Source organism: Bufo gargarizans, chromosome 1 (assembly GCF_014858855.1).
Source record: "Bufo gargarizans isolate SCDJY-AF-19 chromosome 1, ASM1485885v1, whole genome shotgun sequence".
Classification (NCBI taxonomy): domain Eukaryota; kingdom Metazoa; phylum Chordata; class Amphibia; order Anura; family Bufonidae; genus Bufo; species Bufo gargarizans.
Genome location: NC_058080.1, coordinates 373,194,435 through 373,214,819, shown reverse-complemented (window position 1 = coordinate 373,214,819; position 20,385 = coordinate 373,194,435).

The window sequence follows — 20,385 nt, the reverse complement described above, 5'->3', positions numbered from 1 at the left end:
CATAGGAACCCACATCGATATAACGGAAACAATAGTTAGCATCACATACCGCAAAAAGTAACAGAAAATTATTTTTTATAATTATAGAACTGACTGCCACTTCTCATTGGCTTCAGAACGCGGATGTGTTTTCCGTCAATTGCTCCCACACAGTTCGGGAAATTGCAGGTTTTTTGAAAAGTATCCGCAATTTTCAGCCACTCCTCCTTGTTTGGTTGGCCAATCACAACAGCATGAAGGACCTGCCAAATGGCGCTGCAGGTTTCCTTCACGATCACACTGGCTGTGGATTTCCCGATCTGGAAGGTGTAGTGAAGACTGATCAAAGATTGGCCTGTAGCTAAATAGCTGAAAAAAATGAGAGAAAATAAAGATAAAAATTAATGGATGTTATTTTTTTTTTATTATAGTAAACTTACTAAAAATCAAGTGGAAGAGCCTCAAAGATGCCTTCATTCATCATCGGCGCAAAGAGAAGGAACAGAGGAGCGGAGCTTCGCCAAGTGCACGGTCCAGCTATGTCCATGCGGAGGAAGTGGCCTAATACCATGCACTGAAATGCGTAGGTGAGTCCAGGGCATACACATGCAGGAGAGGGTGTGGTATGACATGCATTCACTTTCATATCTTGCACATACTTATGTATATTTTCATGTTCACAGCACTGATAGTAGCTGGTCGAAAAGACAACAGCAGGAAGAGGAAGAGGAGGAGGGACAGTGAGGCCTGTGCGTCTACGGGGCCACTAAGTCCTCCTCCACCCGATCCCACCCCTCCATTCCAAACACCCACACAGCCTGCCCCACCTGTTGTGGAACCCGAAAACATTCGGACTCACCGTCCAAAAAGGAAAAGAACAGATCGCCAGGATGACCGGCTAATTGCATGCCTGGATGCACTTGCCCATCCAGCACCCAAACTCACTAGTGATGCCCATTTCTTACTAAGTTTGGAGGAAAAATTGCAGCAAGTTCACAGAAGTCGCATAACTGAAGCGAGGGAGGCCATAACAAGGACCCTAGACAGCTTCATTACACATTATGACATCACACAGCCCAACAATGCACCACAATATCCACAACAACATCCACCACAACATCCACCAACCACTCACACATACACATCACAAACATACCCACAAACTAGCATACCACACCCTCACGACACATGGCACACACAACCACAATCATCATACAGCTATCCCTCCACCAGCATGGGCAACAACACCTCCACCACCATTCAAATGCAACCTGGCCAGCAATCAGGCGAAATGAGAGAGGCCATGTGGGATACCGAGCCACATTTTGCATTCCCACAATACCAAAACCTTTGAGAAATACCATACATAATTTGGTGCATCAGGGGTGTTCGACCTTCATTGTTAATATCTGAAAATTACCTAATAATTTTACGTTAAAAAGTACGATACTTATGTTGATTGTGTTAAACACAGTTTGCGCATTTTTTGAGGAACTGTAAGATGTTATTACTTTTCCCAAAAATAAAAACATTTGCAAACTTTTTGGGACTCTTATTTCGAAGAGAGTGTTTCCATAGGGAAAAATGTGGGTAAACTATGTATGTATGGTATCTATATGTCAAATTTAAAAAGCATACACATCCAATACCCCCCCTCAAAAACACTTGAAACGTCACAACCACCAGTAGAAAATAACAAAGGCCACACTAATATCCAGTCACCACACAATGCAAATGCTTTATAAGGCCACAATTACAGTCTACTTACCGCAAAGTAATAATCAGTCTTTCCGCTGGTGGTATACTGTCCCGCATGAATGTGTCCTGACGTTGTAAACGGGTGCCCAACAACCCCAGGAGCTCATCAAAGCTGTTGAAAACGAAAATGGTGAGGGTTAACAATACTAAAAAACTACAACTGGTACCTTCACAATTGGAACCCCACTACTATAACTTTTGTATATGTACAAACCTGGTGATGGACATCCGCGTGTAGGAAAAAAAATTATCTTCATGGGCCCAGAGGGTCTCGTACAGTGCCCAGAACTGTCCCCTTTCCTGTCGATTGGCAATGACAGGATGGACCCAGAAGCGTCGCCTGCTCTCTCTCTCCTTTGCCACAAACGCCGGAGAAGGATTGCTGCCACAATTGCCGCAATTTTTCGCCTTCTGGAGAATTCCATGACTGCAAACAATCCACTCTCCCAACACACATGAAATTTCTCACCTCCATTTCTCTCTCATTAGACACCTTTCATATAGACAGGGCTGTATTTTCATTGGACAACACTGCTGTCAATCACACAAACTGATTTTGTTGACTATGGACAAAAACGCACAACAAAAACACGCGTTTTGTCGCGCATAAAGCGCGCATATCAAATACGTTCAGGTCTGAACCCAGCCTAATGTCTGGGGTAAAGTTTCAGACCTTCAGTTATTTCTTTTTCAGGGTTCAATTTTTTTGTTAATGTTTATCCCAGACATCACAGTTCTCTGGGGCCTTTTTTTTCATTATAATATTTATTAATCTGTAAATAATTAGGCTATGTGTAGTATCAGCAGCAGTTATATTTAGTTATTTTTTCTTTGTGTGAATATTCCTCTATCATCTTCAGTTTGCATGGATAATCTAGGCACTAACTGGCCAATTATTCATTCTTGCAGACATTTTTAAGCAAAACACTCCAAGTGCATGGTCTGTACCAAATGTATTATGTTGCTTTAGGGCTCTTTCACACTTGCGTTGTCCGGATCCGTCGTGTACTCCATTTGCCAAAATTACACGCCGGATCCGGAAAAACGCAAGTGAACTGAAAGCATTTGAAGACGGATCAGTCTTCAAAATGCGTTCAGTGTTACTATGGCAGCCAGGACGCTATTAAAGTCCTAGTTGCCCTAGTAGTAGTGGGGAGCGGGGGAGCAGCATACTTACAGTCCGTGCGGCTCCCGGGGCGCTCCAGAATGACGTCAGAGCGCCCCATGCGCATGGATGACGTGATCCATGCGATCACGTCATCCATGAGCGTGGGGCGCCCTGACAGTCACTCTGAAGCACCCCAGGAGCCGCACGGACGGTAAGTATACTGCTCCCCCGCTCCCCACTACACTTTACCATGGCAAACAGGACTTTAGCGTCCCGGCAGCCATGGTAACCATTCAGAAAAAGCTAAACGTCGGATCCGGCAATGCGTCGAAACGACGTTTAGCTTAAGGCCGGATCCGGATCAATGCCTTTCAATGGGCATTAATTCCGGATCCGGCCTTGCGGCAAGTCTTCAGGATTTTTGGGCGGAGCAAAAAGCGCAGCATGTTGCGGTATTTTCTCCGGCCCAAAAACTTTCCGGTCCGGAACTGAAGACATCCTGATGCATCCTGAACGGATTTCTCTCCATTCAGAATGCATGGGGATAATCCTGATCAGGATTCTTCCGGCATAGAGCCCCGACGACGGAACTCTATGCCGGAAAAGAATAAAAGAATAACGCAAGTGTAAAAGAGGCCTTAGACAGCTTTTTGCACTACCTTGATGGTTTTGAGAAAGTAAATAAAGGGAGTAGCTGAAAAGAGTCAAAAAATGCTTCAATTTATAATGTACCTGTGCGATTACATAGTACACCAGCCACGTTGTGAGGAAAAGGAGAGAAAAATGTCTAAGGCCCCTTGCAGACGAGCGATATGGATTAGGTCCGGATGCGTTCAGTTAAAAATGCACAATTTCGCAAGCAAGTTCATTCAGAGGGAAAGTTTTAAGATGGCTGCCTGTGGCAAGATCATGAAGTTGTAACACATTCTTCACATCATGGAGGTAGCATAGGACCGGGAACTTTGAATAAACACAGGCTACCCATTCTAAGAAAACAATGCAAGTGTTAGCAAATTCATATAGTCTCACATCAGAAAACTTTGGTATCTTGTCATTATTCTATAAGTAATGATAATGATAATTACCTGTATATACTTTCAAGGCACATCATTTGAAGGCAACGCTAAGACCCCTTTCACACGAGCGAGTATTCTGCGCGGGTGCAATGCATGATATGAACGAATTGCACCGCACTGAATCCGGACCCATTCCTTTCAATGGGTCTGTGTACATGAGCGTTGTTTTTCACGCATCACTTGTGCATTGCGTGAAAATCGCAGAATGTTCTATATTCTGCGTTTTTCACGCAACGCTGGCCTCATAGAAGTGAATGGGGCTGCGTGAAAATCGAATCCACAAGCAAGTACAGATGCAATCCGATTTTCACGGATGGTTGCTAAGAGATGTTTGTAAACCTTCAGTTTTTTATCAAGCGAGTGAAAAATGCATCATTGCACCCATGCGATAACAACTGAACGCAATCGCAGGCAAAACTGAATGAACTTGCATGCGAAATCACAAATTTTTTACTGAACGCATCCGGACCTAATCCGTTTCGCTTGTCTGCAAGGGGCCTAAGGGCTGTATTACACCAACAGATTATCTGACAGATTTCTGACAAATCATTGGTCAGATGCCCATTTACACACACAGATCTTTTGTTATACACATCAACTATTAGTCAGGTAATCTGTTGGTGTAATACAGCCCTAAGCCTGCATTCAGACTACTTTCAGAGGTTTAGGCCTTCCGTTTCAGTTCCGTTTTTTGCGTTCCGTATACGGGTCGGCAAAAAAAAAACTGAATGTACTCTGTATGGATTCCGTTTCTGTATTTCTGTTCTGTTCAAAGATAGAAAATGTCCTATTATTGTCCGCATAACATACAAGGATAGTATTGTTCTATCAGGAGCCAGCTCTTCTGTTCCGCAAAAAAAACTAATGCACACGGACGTCATCCATATTCTTTGCGGATCCGTTTTTTAAGGACCGCAAAATACTGAAAAAGCCATAAAGTCGTATGCATTAGGCCTTAGAGCCTTTTTCAGTAGTTTATTCAGATCTAATGAGTACAAGCACAGTATGCAGCATTATTCCTCCCATCAACATGACAGACACCATGTAAGGACCCTGATGGACCCCATTAAGTCAATAGGGTTTGCTGGGTGTCATTGGTATACAGTACAGATTAAAAGTTTGGACACACCTTCTCATTCAAAGAGTTTTCTTTATTTTCATGACTATGAAAATTGTAGATTCACACTGAATGCATCAAAACTATGAATTAACACATGTGTAATTATATACATAACAAAAAAGTGTGAAACAACTGAAAATATGTCATATTCTAGGTTCTTCAAAGTAGCCACCTTTTGCTTTGATTACGGCTTTGCAGATTCTTGGCATTCTCTTGATAAGCTTCAAGAGGTAGTCACCTGAAATGGTCTTCCAACAGTCTTGAAGGAGTTCCCAGAGATGCTTAGCACTTGTTGGCCCTTTTGCCTTCACTCTGCGGTCCAGCTCACCCCAAACCATCTCGATTGGGTTCAGGTCCGGTGACTGTGGTGGCCAGGTCATCTGGCGCAGCACCCCATCACTCTCCTTCATGGTCAAATAGCCCTTACACAGCCTGGAGGTGTGTTTGGGGTCATTGTCAAGATGCTGTGTTAGCCATGCTGGTTCAGTATGCCTTCAATTTTGAATAAATCCCCAACAGTGTCACCAGCAAAGCACCCCCACACCATCACATCTCCTCCTCCATGCTTCACGGTGGGAACCAGGCATGTAGAGTCCATCCGTTCACCTTTTCTGTGTCGCACAAAGACACGGTGGTTGGAACCAAAGTTCTCAAATTTGGACTCATCAGACCAAAGCACAGATTTCCACTGGTCTAATGTCCATTCCTTGTGTTCCAAACAAGTCTCTTCTGCTTGTTGCCTGTCCTTAGCAGTGGTTTCCTAGCAGATATTCTACCATGAAGACCTGATTCACACAGTCTCCTCTTAACAGTTGTTCTAGAGATGTGTCTGCTGCTAGAACTCTGTGTGGCATTGACCTGGTCTCTAATCTGAGCTGCTGTTAACCTGCGATTTCTGAGGCTGGTGACTCGGATGAACTTATCCTCCGCAGCAGAGGTGACTCTTGGTCTTCCTTTCCTAGGGCGGTCCGCAAGTGAGACAGTTTCTTTGTAGCGCTTGATGGTTTTTGTGACTGCACTTGGGGACACTTTCAAAGTTTTCCCAATTTTTCGGACTGAGTGACCTTCATTTCTTAAAGTAATGATGGCCACTCGTTTTTCTTTACTTAGCTGCTTTTTTCTTGCTATAATACAGCTTTACATGTCTAGTCAGTTTGGCAAATATATCCCTATGCATGTATCAGAGGCATAGCTAGCAGGGGTACAGAGGGGACAGTGATCCGACACCCACTTACATGGTGGATACAAGGGGAAGATTGGCGACCCCCTGGTGAACACCACTCTTAACTATTGAACTTTGTGGAAGACCCGAAAGCTATATGTCCTACCACCCCCTGTCTTGTAGGCTACAGACTGTAGGACAGATGCTTGAAAAGTGAGGAGCCAAATACACTCACCTAAAGAATTATTAGGAACACCATACTAATACGTTGTTGGACCACCTTTTGCCTCCAGAACTGCTTTAATTCTACGTGGCATTGATTCAACAAGGTGCTGATAGCATTCTTTAGAAATGTTGGCCCATATTGATAGGATAGCATCTTGCAGTTGATGGAGATTTGAGGGATGCACATCCAGGGCACGAAGCTCCCATTCCACCACATCCCAAAGATGCTCTATTGGGTTGAGATATGGTGACTGTGGGGGCAATTTTAGTTCAGTGAACTCATTGTCATGTTCAAGAAACCAATTTGAAATGATTCGAGCTTTGTGACATGGTGCATTATCCTGCTGGAAGTAGCCATCAGAGGATGGGTACATGTGGTCATGAAGGGATGGAAATGGTCAGAAACAATGCTCAGGTAGCCTGTGGCATTTAAATGATGCTCAATTGGCACTAAGGGGCCTAAAGTGTGCCCAGAAAACATCCCCCACACCATTACACCACCACCACCAGCCTGCACAGTGGTAACAAAGCATGATGGATACATGTTCTCATTCTGTTTACGACAAATTCGAACTCTACCATTTGAATGTCTCAACAGAAATCGAGACTCATCAGACCAGGCAACATTTTTCCAGTCTTCAACAGTCCAATTTTGGTGAGCTCGTGCAAATTGTAGCCTCTTTTTCCTATTTGTAGTGGAGATGAGTGGTACCCGGTGGGGTCATCTGCTGTTGTAGCCCATCCGCCTCAAGGTTGTGCGTGTTGTGGCTTCTCAGATGCTTTGCTGCATACCTCGGTTGTAACGAGTGGTTATTTCAGTCAACGTTGCTCTTCTATCAGCTTGAATCAGCTAGCATCAACAAGGCATTTTCGCCCACAGAACTGCCGCATACTGGATGTTTTTCCCTTTTCACACCATTCTTTGTAAACCCTAGAAATGGTTGTGCGTGAAAATCCCAGTAACTGAGCAGATTGTGAAATACTCAGACCGGCCCGTCTGGCACCAACAACCATGCCACGCTCAAAATTGCTTAAATCACCTTTCTTTCCCATTCTGACGTTCAGTTTGGAGTTCAGGAGATTGTCTTGACCAGGACCACAACCCTACATGCATTGAAGCAACTGCCATGTGATTGGTTGACTAGATAATCACATTAATGAGAAATAGAACAGGTGTTCCTAATAATTCTTTAGGTGAGTGTATATCTCTGTTACAAACTCTGCAGACACAAGTGATGGCTTAAAGAAGTAGTGAAGGAGGTTTCGGCTGAAAGGAAAAGACGAGAAAAGTGAACGACTGCAATCAGAGCAGCACTATGGCTTAGTAGTTAGCACTGGTGGCTTGAAGTCTGGGGTCCTAGGTACGAATCTGACCATGGACATCTGCATAGAGTTTGTATGATCTCCCTGTGTGGGTTTCCGCCAGGTTCTCCAGTTTCCTCCCACACTGCCCATGGACATCTGCATAGAGTTTGTATGTTCTCTCCATATGGGTTTCCTCCCACACTCCAAAGACACACTGATAGGGAACTTAGGCTACTTTCACCCCTGCGCTAGGTGTGGATCTGTCTGGTATCTGCACAGACGGATCCGCACCTATAAATACAAACGATAGTATCCGTTCAGTGCGGATCCGTCTGCATAACAGTTTTTTCAGATCTGAGTTTTCACGATCGTGAAAACTCAGATCCGACAGTATATTCTAACACAGAGGTGTTCCCATGGTGATGGGGATGCTTAAAGTTAGAATATACTAAGAACTGTGTACATAACTGTCCCCTGCTGCATGGCACCACCTGATCTTTTACAGGGGGCTGTGATCCGCACCTGAGGGGTTAATTGTTCAGATCTCAGCCCCCTGATCAGGTGCTGCCAGGCAGCAGGGGCCAGGCCCCCCTCCCTCCCCAGTATTAAAAGCATTTGTGGCCAGTGCGACCCCCCTCCCTCCCCAGTATTAAAAGCATTGGTGGCCAGTGCGGCCCCCCCTCCCTTCCTCACCAGTAGGAGGAGCGCCGGCCGGCCACAGACAGGGCAGGTAAGTATAAGCTAAGTAACCATGGCAGCCAGGACTGCAGTAGCGCCCTGGCTGCCATGGTAACCGATCGGAGCCCCAGCGATTAAACTGGGACTCCGATTGGAAATGCCACTCCACTGCCACCAATGATGGGGGGAGGGGGGTTGATAGCCTGTGGCCACTGCCACCAATGCTTTTAATACTGGGGAGGGAGGGGGACCTGGCCCCTGCTGCCTGGCAGCACCTGATCAGGGGGCTGACATCCGCACAATTAACCCCTCAGGTGCGGCACCTGAGGGGTTAATTGTGCGGATCACAGCCCCCTGTAAGAGATCGTGTGCTGCCAGGTAGCAGGGGGCAGTTATGTACACAGTTCTTAATATATTCTAACTTGAAGCGTCCCCATCACCATGGGAACGCCTCTATGTTAGAATATACTGTCGGATCTGAATTTTCACGATCTAACTCAAATCCGATGGTATATTCTAACAGAGGCGTTCCCATGGTGATGGGGACGCTTCAAGTTAAAATATGCCATCGGATTGGAGAAAACTCAGATCCGATGGTATATTAATAGGGACTCCTGACTTTACATTGAAAGTCAATGAGGGACGGATCCGTTTACAATTGCACCAATATTGTGTCAATGTAAACGGATTCGTCCCCATTGACTTCCATTGTAAGTCAGGACGGATCCGTTCGGCTCCGCAACGCCAAGCAGACACCAAAACGCTGCAAGCAGCATTTTGGTGTCCGCCTCCAGAGCGGAATGGAGGCGGAACGGAGCCAAACTGATGCATTCTGATGGGGCTAAACTTATCCATTTGGGGCTGCTTGTGAGAGCCTTGAAACGGAGCTCACAGGTGGACCCTGAAACGCCAGTGTGAAAGTAGCCTTAGATTGTGAGCCCCATTGGGGACAGTTAGATGCTAATGTCTGTAAAGAGCTGCAGAATATAATAGTGCTATATGAGTGCATAAAATAAATAAATCAGAGAACACGTGCATCAACTGTAAGACAGCATTTTACTGCACTATAATCACTTGCAATATCTGCAGAGAGGCTGTGTAGAGCTGGTGGCTAACACTTTATGATCACTGTATGAGGGTAATACTACTCATTATATAGCGGTTTGTTCAGTCGTAGCCACACCTTTGGCATGTGCCACTGTTTATAAGTTTGATGCTAATGTTTCCTATATGTGAATATCTCTCTATTATCTTAAGTATTCATGGATAATTTGTGCATTAATAAGAAGAATCATTTTGTGCTGTACTTGTTGGTTTAGAAAATTATAAATATCATTACAATATTGATAAATATCCCTGAATAATTAAAGGGATTGTCCGCATTATTTATATAGCTGACCTATCCTCAGGATACAACCGGCACCCCAACCGATCAGCTGTTTGAAGAGAAAGCAGCTCTCGTGTAAGCGCTGCCTTCCCAATGTTTGCCTGCTCGCCATCACAACTGTAGTGGTGAGCAAGTGTAATTACAGCTAAGCCATCTCATTCACTTCAATCGGATGACTTCTTCCTATTCAAGTGAATTCTGCAGAGATGTAATTACACCTGGTCACGAATGCAGTTGCGATGTGAGCAGGTAAACAAGCACTGCTTTCTCTTCAAACAGCTGATCGGCAGGGGTGCTGGGGGTTGTCACCCCCCCTCCGCTGATCTGATGACCTAGTCTGAAGCTAGGTCATCTATATAATTAAAGCGGACAACCTCTTTAATTATAACTGCGATAGTGGCCAACAGTTTGGTAATATTTTTAGTGCTACGTATAGAAATACGGAAATATAGTTTTATTTTACTGGTATTAGGTAACATTAAGAAGATCCCACTGATTCCTTTGTATAGTAGCATTACTTTATATAGCAGCCTGTTCTCTGCTCTGGTGACTATTTTCAACCCTTCTTTAATAATAGCTTTGGATCTAGTAAAATGAATGGTAGATAACACCTGACAATGTTTTGTAAGTGACATCTGCTAAAGATCAGACCTTAAATATCGTACCAGAATGCCATGGGAAGCTTGTCTGTCTTCCTGGGACAGTATAATCATAGTGGCTCAGTGGTTAGCATAGGCATCTTGCTGTGCTGGGGTTCTAGGTTTAAACTTGAGCTAGGACACTATTGTCCTGGAGTTTGTATTTTCTCCCTGGGTTTCCTCCAGGTACTCCAATTTCATCCCACACTCCAAAGACATACTGACAGGGAGCTTAGATTGTGAGCCCCATTGGGGACAGAGCGATGCTAATGTCTGTGCTATATAAGTGAGTAAAATAAATAATTAAATGAACGTCCACATCTCAGTGTTGAATTGGCACTTATGTCCTCTAGATGGCACTGTATCTCCTTCTACACAAAACGCATCAGGAGAAACCCTGAAGCAAGATGCTGTAGGAAACCTGGAAGCCATGAAAGTGTTAACAGAAGAAGAGATAAAGCCCACTTGGAAGATAAGTGAATAAACTACACACATAAAACTGTTTCTTTCTCTTTTTTTTTTTTTTTTTACATCATATTGATAAGATTTAGGATGGGTCCAGCTCTTGTTTTTGCACAAGACTTGATATGAGAGCTATACCCTAAATAACAATTAATGTATTAATAGCAAACAGTTCTACAGTATTTATACTCTGGATAGAAACCGATACCAAAAGCACAATACTGTGCAAAGTTAAGTTTACACGCCCCCGACTTGGACATGTAACCCAGAAGAGGGCTGTAAGAGGTGAGGGTTTTAATTCAGTTGTGGGTTATTTAATATGCAGAAAATGCAAGAAGTGCCGATGAACACATCCAACATGCCCTGCTCACCAGACGAGAGTTGAGAGTCTGGAGATGAACTACAATAGCAGCCAAATGAAGTGTATGGGATGCGGGCTGGCGGCCGCTATGGCTCGGTGTAGGCAGAGTGCGCCCGTCTGCTTCTACCTCCGCTAAATATGGCGCAGACCTGGGGTAGCAAGAGCTGGCCGCTTTCACCTTCTGTGGACGACTGCACAAGCGCAAGAACAAAAAAGAATAATTCAACAATCACAATTAAGCGCAAGCTGCCCAACGCTCTCCAAACTCAGCAACCAGCGAAAAGAGACTGTTTCAAGCTCCCCTCAATGTGAATTGATTCTACTACAGGCCCCTCTCACTTAGCCTGTGTACAGCCAGGGGAGAGAGGGAACAGGCGGCGAAGCAAACTGAAAACTGCGCACTTCACGGTATTCACACCGACAGTAAAGTCATATGTGTCCCCGTCATTAAACGAGTTGAGGTGTACATGACACTGCCGCGTGCTGTTCTGCAGAAAACAACACAACACCAATGTTCGTACTCCCCCGCACTGACTGCGGAATGGACCATTCCACAATTTATTCCAAGGAAGACTGACAGTTTTTGGGTCATGAAGCAGCTGTTGAAGTCAAGCGGCTCTCCCCCTCCTCTGGAATAAGAAATGAATCCATTTTAAAGTAAATAACTAGAGCCCTGAGTTTACACGGAAAAGAAAAATGTATTCTTTCCAAACAGAAACAAACAACTAACTTAACCATGATCGGGTCACAAAGCAGAATATTTAAATAATAATAATATTGCACTCTGTAGAAAGTTACCAACAAAATCTTCCTCAGTATACATTGTGCTAATTCCTTCCCAACTACTGAAGCCTATGGGCAACGGGGAAACCCTAATGGGGAGCCAAACCTAGTATTATCCGGTAGGTATGGAATATTTCATAATTGTTACTGTAAGCGCAGAATACACGTTTTTTTAGGCCAGAAAATATTTCCTCTGTTCTTCTGTAATTGTATACACCATTAACTCTTTAATTCAGATACTGTGTATCATATTGGTGCTTCATAACAGGCAAAAGGTATATTAAAAAAATGATGTCCGTACTGATCACACATTGTAATAAGAAAATGTATATTGTAAAGAAAAAAGATTAAGATTTAAAGGGTCACTGCACTTTCATAGACATAGTGACACATTTAAAAGTTTTGATCGGTGGGGTCAGAGTGCAGGGGACAGAACTGATATGAGTCCATAAGACTTGTACTGAGTCTGTCTTTCTTTATCTCCTGCTATAAAAGCTCTTGTTTTTCCTACATCTGGCGATCTTTGGCCCTTAGCACTCAGACCCACCGATCAAAACTTTTAATACGTTGCTATGACAGATCAAAAGTTTTTGTGACATTTCAAATGATTTTTTTAATGAAAAAGGTTTTTTTTATAGTACATGTAAATATACTCATATGTCTATATAAAAAATGCAAAAAATAATAAAATGAAACTTTTTGTATGTAACCACTGATATAAACACCTACATACATATGTATACTAGTAGGGTTACCCAGCTTTGCATGGGTTTATTTTGATTATTTTTTGTGTGTGTGGTTAAAAGATATCCACAGTGCCCCCCATAACAGGGACATCCAGAGTGCCACCCATAACAATGTCATCCACAGTACCCCATAACAGTGTCATCCACAGAGCCCCCTTAACAATGCCACCCACAGTGCCCATATAACAGTGACATCTACAGTGCTCCATAACATTGACATCTATAATGTTACCATCACTGTGACATTCACACTGACTCACTGACATCCACAATGCCCCCATAACAGTGACATCAACAGTGTCCTCATAATAGTGGCATCAATAATGCCCCCATAACTGTAACATCCACAGAGCCCCCATAGCTGTAACATCCACAGAGTCCCATAACAGTGACATGCATGGTGTCCCATAACTGTGACATCTACAGCACCTCCATAACACTGACATCCACAGAGCCCATACACCTGTGACATCCACACGGCCCCCATAACAGTAACATCCACAGTGGCCCATAGCAGTTACATCCAAAGTGTCCCCATAACAGTGACATCTACAGTGAATCCATAACAGTGACATCCACAGAGCGCACTTAACAGTGGCATCTACTTTTGGCCATAACAGGGATGTCCACAGTGCCCCCATAACAGTGAAATCCACAGTGGCCCATAAGAGTGACACCCATAGTTCCCTCATAATAGTGACATCCATAGTGTCCCTATTACAGTGAATAGAAATGTCTGGGTTGTTATGGAAACCTGGTTTAAAACTGTGTATTTCAGTGATGCGAAGATACACTACTTACAAAAAATTAGGGGTATTTGGCTTGTGGGTGAAATTTTATGATGAACCTAAAGTGCACTCAAACCGTTACAGGTGACCTTAATGTGACCTTCTCTAAACTTTTGAATGCACATGTCCAACCTTTCAATATTTCAGTACTTTTTGCAAAACTAACTGTTCTCTAACAAGGAGCTTAAAGGGAACCTGTCACCAGTTTTATGGTGTCCTAACTAAGGGCAACATAAATAAGTGACTGATTCTCTTAGCAAAATGCTGGGTCACTTTCTTTTATTAACCCAGTCAATCTGCCAACATCTTGTATTGAAAAGATCCAGCTCATAATGATGAGTCCTGAATATTTATGAGCTCCTGACTCTTCCCGCCTACCTGCTGTTGATTGACAGTTATTTTCCATGAATCAGCAGCAGGTGGGCAGGGGAGTGGCTATAGCTCTGAATTAAAAAAACGCTGGACTCAAATCAGTACATTAGCATGCGGCTTGTGACATCTTTGTGTGTATATTATGAGGTAACCATCTGTCACACCAGTAAGTGAATACATCTAAGGCACTTTTTAGTAGTTACAGAAAAGTGGAGAAAAATCAGACCATTCTCGTGGCGCTGGTGCAGTAAGGACTCGATACTCCAAAAGTACCAATCAGGTAAGCTTTTTTATTAAAGTTGGTCTACGCGTTTCGGGGGCAGAACATCCCCCTTCCTCAGGACAATAAAACTTATTACATTTAAAACAGTGTTTCTAGTTCTTTTATGCACTCAGTTTGAGCGCAATGTGTGCAGGTCACATGGGCGGAGAGGAAGCCGGGGGCGTGAGTGTTTGTCCTGTCGCTAGGATACCAGACACTCCCCCAGGGGCAGGTGGCCAATCGTTTTTCCTTTTGGGTTGTTCTGGTGCCCTATGATCCCTCCTCCTGGCGTGTCATGGGCGGTGATTGTCCCGATTGGTCCGGCATCCGTATGATGTATTTTTTAGTAGTTAATGATTGTATATAATTAGTTAGATTATAATCAAATATCCACATGACAGGTTCCCTTTAAAGGGCTTCTGTCACCCCCCAACCCCCAATTTTCAGTTTTTGACTTATTATATTTGTTAATGTAAGCAGATTCCATATATGCCCCTCTTACCTCGGGCTGTGCAGTAATTACAGTAAAAAACGTACTTTTATTATATGTAAATTTCTTCACTACCAGCAAGTTGGGCATCCTCTGTTTGAAAAAACGCCCCCTCCTCCACTTGATTGACAGGGCCAGCGAGCGCTCTCCTCCTCTCGCTGGCCCTGCCTGCACCCTTAAATCCTGCGCCTGGAATCTGCTTACATTAACAAATATAATAAGTCAAAAACTGAAAATTGGGGGTTGGAGGGGGGGGAGCCCTTTAAAAGGAAAATTCACAACAAGTGTTCGATCCATGAATCGCCCAATAAATTTCCTGGTTAGATTAGAATTGCTCTTTAAACAGTCCTCATTAAGATGATACTTAACAATTGATCAACAGTACCTCACCATTGCGAGGCTTTAAGCAGGTTGTTCTCAGACAGAAGTGTCCACTGAGCTTAGAGTGTCACAGAGTGTCATCAGCAGGTTGCAACAGAGATACAGAGAGATTGGAAGAGCCCCAGGAAGGCATAGAAGTGGACATCCTTTGGTCACATTCCACAAGGATGACCACTTCATTGTAAACAATGCCCATGAACCACATGATAAATACCACACAGCTCTAGGCACATTTAAAGGGATGTGAGAGGCACCTAAGTGTCACGTCAGACCTTTCAAAATCATTTACATCAGTGTGGTCTGCATGCTAGACGACCTGCAAGAGAACGGGACCGCAGGTGTCATCTTCTTTCATGGGCCAAGGAGCATCTATGCTGGATGAGGGACCAGTGGTCTGTTCATCGATGAAAGTTGATGCTTGCTAAGCAGAAATGATGATGGTCGCCAACGACGTTGGATACGTCAAGGAGAGCACAATGCATTAGTCATTATTTGCCTTTGGTGGTGGTACTGTTACAGTGTGGGCAGGTGTGTCTAGTCAATACAGACCGGCTCTACACTTTGTGAATACTCAAACAAAACAATACCTGATCTTAGGGAGACCAGCTACAAAAAACACAGTGGAGCTTCATTTAAAAGTCTCAAAACAGCAATCCAAAGTGCAAATCTCCCTGAGAAACAGTAAAATGCTAAATAACCATAGAGCCCCAGTTATGGGTGTTCAACAAAGTGAAAGCCAGATATACCTTAAAGGAAGGAAAACCAAGCAAACGGGGGTCCCCATTATAGAGATCACCAGATCCACCATATAAGCGGCCCCTTTGTCAAGAACCAGCTCACTTTGTAAATGGTACAGTGACAAGCCCCATACTACTTGAATAACATTGTTAATCTATTCATTCTGCCTCTGCATGAACAACATAGGCCTAATTTTATCTTCATGGATGACGATGCACCACCTCATCGAGGTATTTAAATAATAATAATAATATTGCGCTCTGTAGAAAGTTACCAACAAAATCTTCCTCAGTATACATTGTGCTAATTCCTTCCCAACTACTGAAGCCTATGGGCAACGGAGAAACCCTAATGGGGAGCCAAACCTAGTATTATCCGGTAGGTATGGAATATTTCATAATTGTTACTGTAGCGCAGAATACAAGTTTTTTTAGGCCAGAAATGTATATTTCCTCTGTTCTTTTGTAATTGTATACACCATTAACTCTTTAATTCAGATACTGTGTATCATATTGGTGCTTCATAACAGGCAAAAGATATATTTAAAAAAAAAGGGTTTGAATGACGTCCGTATTGATCACTTATTGTAATAAGAAAATTTATATTGTAAAGAAAAAAAGATTAAGATTTAAAGGGTCACTGCACTTTCATAGACATAGTGACACATTTAAAAGTTTGGATCGGTGGGGTCGGAATGCAGGGGACAGAACTGATATGAGTCCATAAGACTTGTACTGAGTCTGTCTTTCTTTAACTCCTGCTATAAAAGCTCTTCTTTTTCCTAGATCTGGCGATCTTTGGCCCTTAGCACTCAGACCCACCGATCAAAACTTTTGATGTGTTGCTATGACAGATCAAAATTTTTTTTAAAGTCTAGTGACATTTCAAATGATTTCTTTAATGAAAAAGTTTTTTTTATAGTACATGTAAATATACTCATATGTCTAAATGAAAAATGCAAATAAAAATAAAATGAAACTTTTTGTATGTAACCACTGATATAAACTTTTGAATGCACACGCACAACCTTTCAATATTTCAGTACTTTGTGCACAACTTACTGTTCAGTAACAAGGAGCTTAAAAGAAAAATTCATAACAAGTGTTTGTTCCATAAATCGCCCAATAAATTTCCTGGTTAGATTAGAATTGGTCTATAAACAGTCCTCCTTAAGATGATACCTAACAATTGATTAACAGTACCTCACCATTGCGAGGCTTTAAGCAGGTTGTTCTCAGACAGAAGTGTCCACTGAGCTTAGAGTGTCACAGAGTGTCATCAGCAGGTTGCAACAGAGATACAGAGAGACTGGAAGAGTCCCAGGAAGGCATAGAAGTGGACATCCTTTGGCCACATCCCACAATAATGACCGCTTCATTGTAAACAATGCCCATGAACCATATGATGAATGCCACACAACTCTAGCCTCATCGAGGACGCATCGTTTGGGAACAGCTGCTGGAGACTGGGGTACCTCAAATGGAGTGGCTTGACACTTTCTCCAGACCTGAATCCCATTGAAAACCTATAGGATCAACTGAGTTGCAGTGTAGAGGCTCATAACTCTGTAATAATTGGACTTGTGAACAGCAAGAGACGTCGTTGTCAAGCTGTAAGTGATGCTCAAGGTCATATGACATTTTTTGTGGGGGTATACCATTTTTGGTATGCAATAAATGGATGGCAAAAATAGGATGTGAACCCAGCCCTAGTGTCAGAATAAGCACCAGAACACATCGGAGCAGCATGGCAGAGAGGGGAGGCTGCCATGTACTGACAGAAAGCTAACTGGTCCTGGTGGTCAGGGATGAGGACTGTGTTTCCCAAGGATAATTTTCTACTGGGAAATACAGGGCACAGTATAATACACTAGAATCTATATAATACAAAGATATTAGCCCTACCCCCGAATGATAATACAATTAGGTGATCATTTATTATATAGAAATACGTCTATGTTAGGCGTATTTCTGACACAGATTGTGGTGCAAAGTTCCTTAGCACCGCAATCTGCATATATTTCCCGGTCATACTAGGTCTTAAAAAGGATGGTGTGGGCAGGGAAAGGGATACAGTTATACCATCCAGATATTGGATACCGCCTCCATACATTGACCGGATAACACCTCTGCACAGTGACCGGATAACACCGCCATACCGCAACGGGATAAAAGAGTATAAGAGGGCACAGTACAGTGAATGACTAGGGACACTGCACAGGGTATGTTAAGAGGGCACAATGCAGGGTATAAGGGGGCACAGTACAGGGTGGGGGGCACAGTCACATGACCCTGTGATATTAGAAGGTCCTTATGGTGAATGTGGTTCATACGCCACCATAATGAGAGGCAAAGGAGTGAGACTAGGGATGATTATGTGGCTAGAGATAAAAAATGTAACTGTCGGCCAATACAGACCCCAAAAATTAGGCAATAGGCATTCACCTGGCAGCAAAGAACTTTGGATTCTGTGGCTGGAGGTACAATAGGCGATAACAGGATAAAAATGTAACTCTCGGACAATACAGGCGCCAAAAATTAGCCTGCTTCAATCAGTTTTTTTGGGGGGCAACTGGTAAATCACACCAGTAGAAATTATTGGTTCCAATAGTGTTTGTCACTCTGTGTAGATGCGGTAACGCAGCAAAACCGCAGACAAATGCTGCACTACCCAAATGCACTATATAGAAAGTATATAATTGGTATATAACACCCCTGCTTCAATCAGTTTTTTTGGGGGGCAACTGGTTAATCACCCCAGTAGAAATTATTTCTTCAAATAGTGTTTTTCACTCTGTGTAGATGCGGTAACGCAGCAAAACCACAGACAAATGCTGCACTACCTAAATGCACTATATAGAACGTATATTATTGGTATATAACACCCCTGCCTCAATGAGTTTTTTGGGGGGGCAACTAATATATCACACCAGTAGAAATTATTGGTTCCAATAGAGTTTGTCACTCTGTGTAGATGCGGTAACGCAGCAAAACCGCAAACAAATGCTGCACTACCTAAATGCACTATATAGAAAGTATACAGTGTTGCTATCAGTGTGTGAAGAGTGGGAGAAGAGGGTTGCATTGACAATCCAACACAATGGGCAGCACATTGAACACATTTCATAAGTGGTCAGAAACTTGTAAATAACTCATGAAAGAATAAAGTTACGTCAAAACCAAACAAACCATTGTTTTTCTTTTGAAATTCCCAATAAATTTGATGTGTCACATGACCCTCTTCCTATTGAAAAAACAAAAGTTGGATTCAAAATGGCCGACTTCAAAATGGCCGACACCCATCTTGAAAAGTTTCCCCCTCACATATACTAATGTGCCACAAACAGGAAGTTAATATTACCAACCATTCCCATTTTATTAAGGTGTATCCATATAAATGGCCCACCCTGTATTATTGGTATATAACACCCCTGCTTCAATCAGTTTTTTTGGGGGGCAACTGGTAAATCACACCAGTAGAAATTATTTGTTCCAATAGTGTTTGGCATTCTGTGTAGCTGTAGTATCGCAGCAGAACCACACACAACTGCTGCACAATACAATTGCACTATAATATACTTTCTATGTAAGAAAGTACAGTCCTGATCAAAAGGGTTAAGACCATTTGAAAAATGGCAAAAAATCATGTTTTACATTGTTGGATCTTAACAAGGTTCCAAGTAGAGCTTCAACATGAAACAAGAAGAAATGAGAGTGAGACAAAGCATTTTTTGAGCATTCAATTAATTGAAAATAACGATTACACTGAAACCTGCTGTTTTTCAGCTGATCCAAATTTTAGGACCACATGCCTTTAAAAGGCCAAATCTGTGCAAAGATGTGGATTCATTGTCATTTTCTGTCAGGTAGTCACACGTTGTGATGGCACAGGCAAAAAAACTCTCCCTTTTTCAACGTGGTCGGGTTGTTGAACTAAATAAGCAGGGTCTCTCACAGCGCGCCATCGCTGCTGAGGTGGGACGCAGTAAGACATTTGGAATCTCTTAAATGATCCTGAAGGTTATAGAACAAAAAAGACAAGTGGAAGACCCAAAAAAATGTCATCAGCACTGAGCTGGAGGATCCAATTGGTTGTCCGTCAAGACACTGGACGATCCTCGACCCAAATTAAGGCCCTTACTGGTGCTGACTGCAGCCCCATAACCATCAGGTGGCATCTGAGACTGAAGGGCTTCAAAAACAAAAAAATGTCTTCAAAGACCTTGTCTCCTTGAACAGCACAGAACTGCTCGTTTGGACTTTGCAAGAGAGCACCTAACATGTCCCATGTCCCCAAAAAGTTTTATTCTCTGATGAGAATTTTTTTTACCTTGATGGTCCTGATGGTTTCCAACGTTACTGGCATGACAAGCAGATCCCACCTGAGATGTTTTCTACACGCCACAGTGGAGGGGGCGCCATAATGGTCTGGGGTTCTTTTTCCTTCAGTGGAACAATGGAGCTTCAGGAAGTGCAGGGGCATCAAACGGCCGCTGGCTATGTCCAGATGTTGCAGAGAGCATTCCTCATGACCGAGAGCCCTCGTCTGTGTGGTACGACTGGGTTT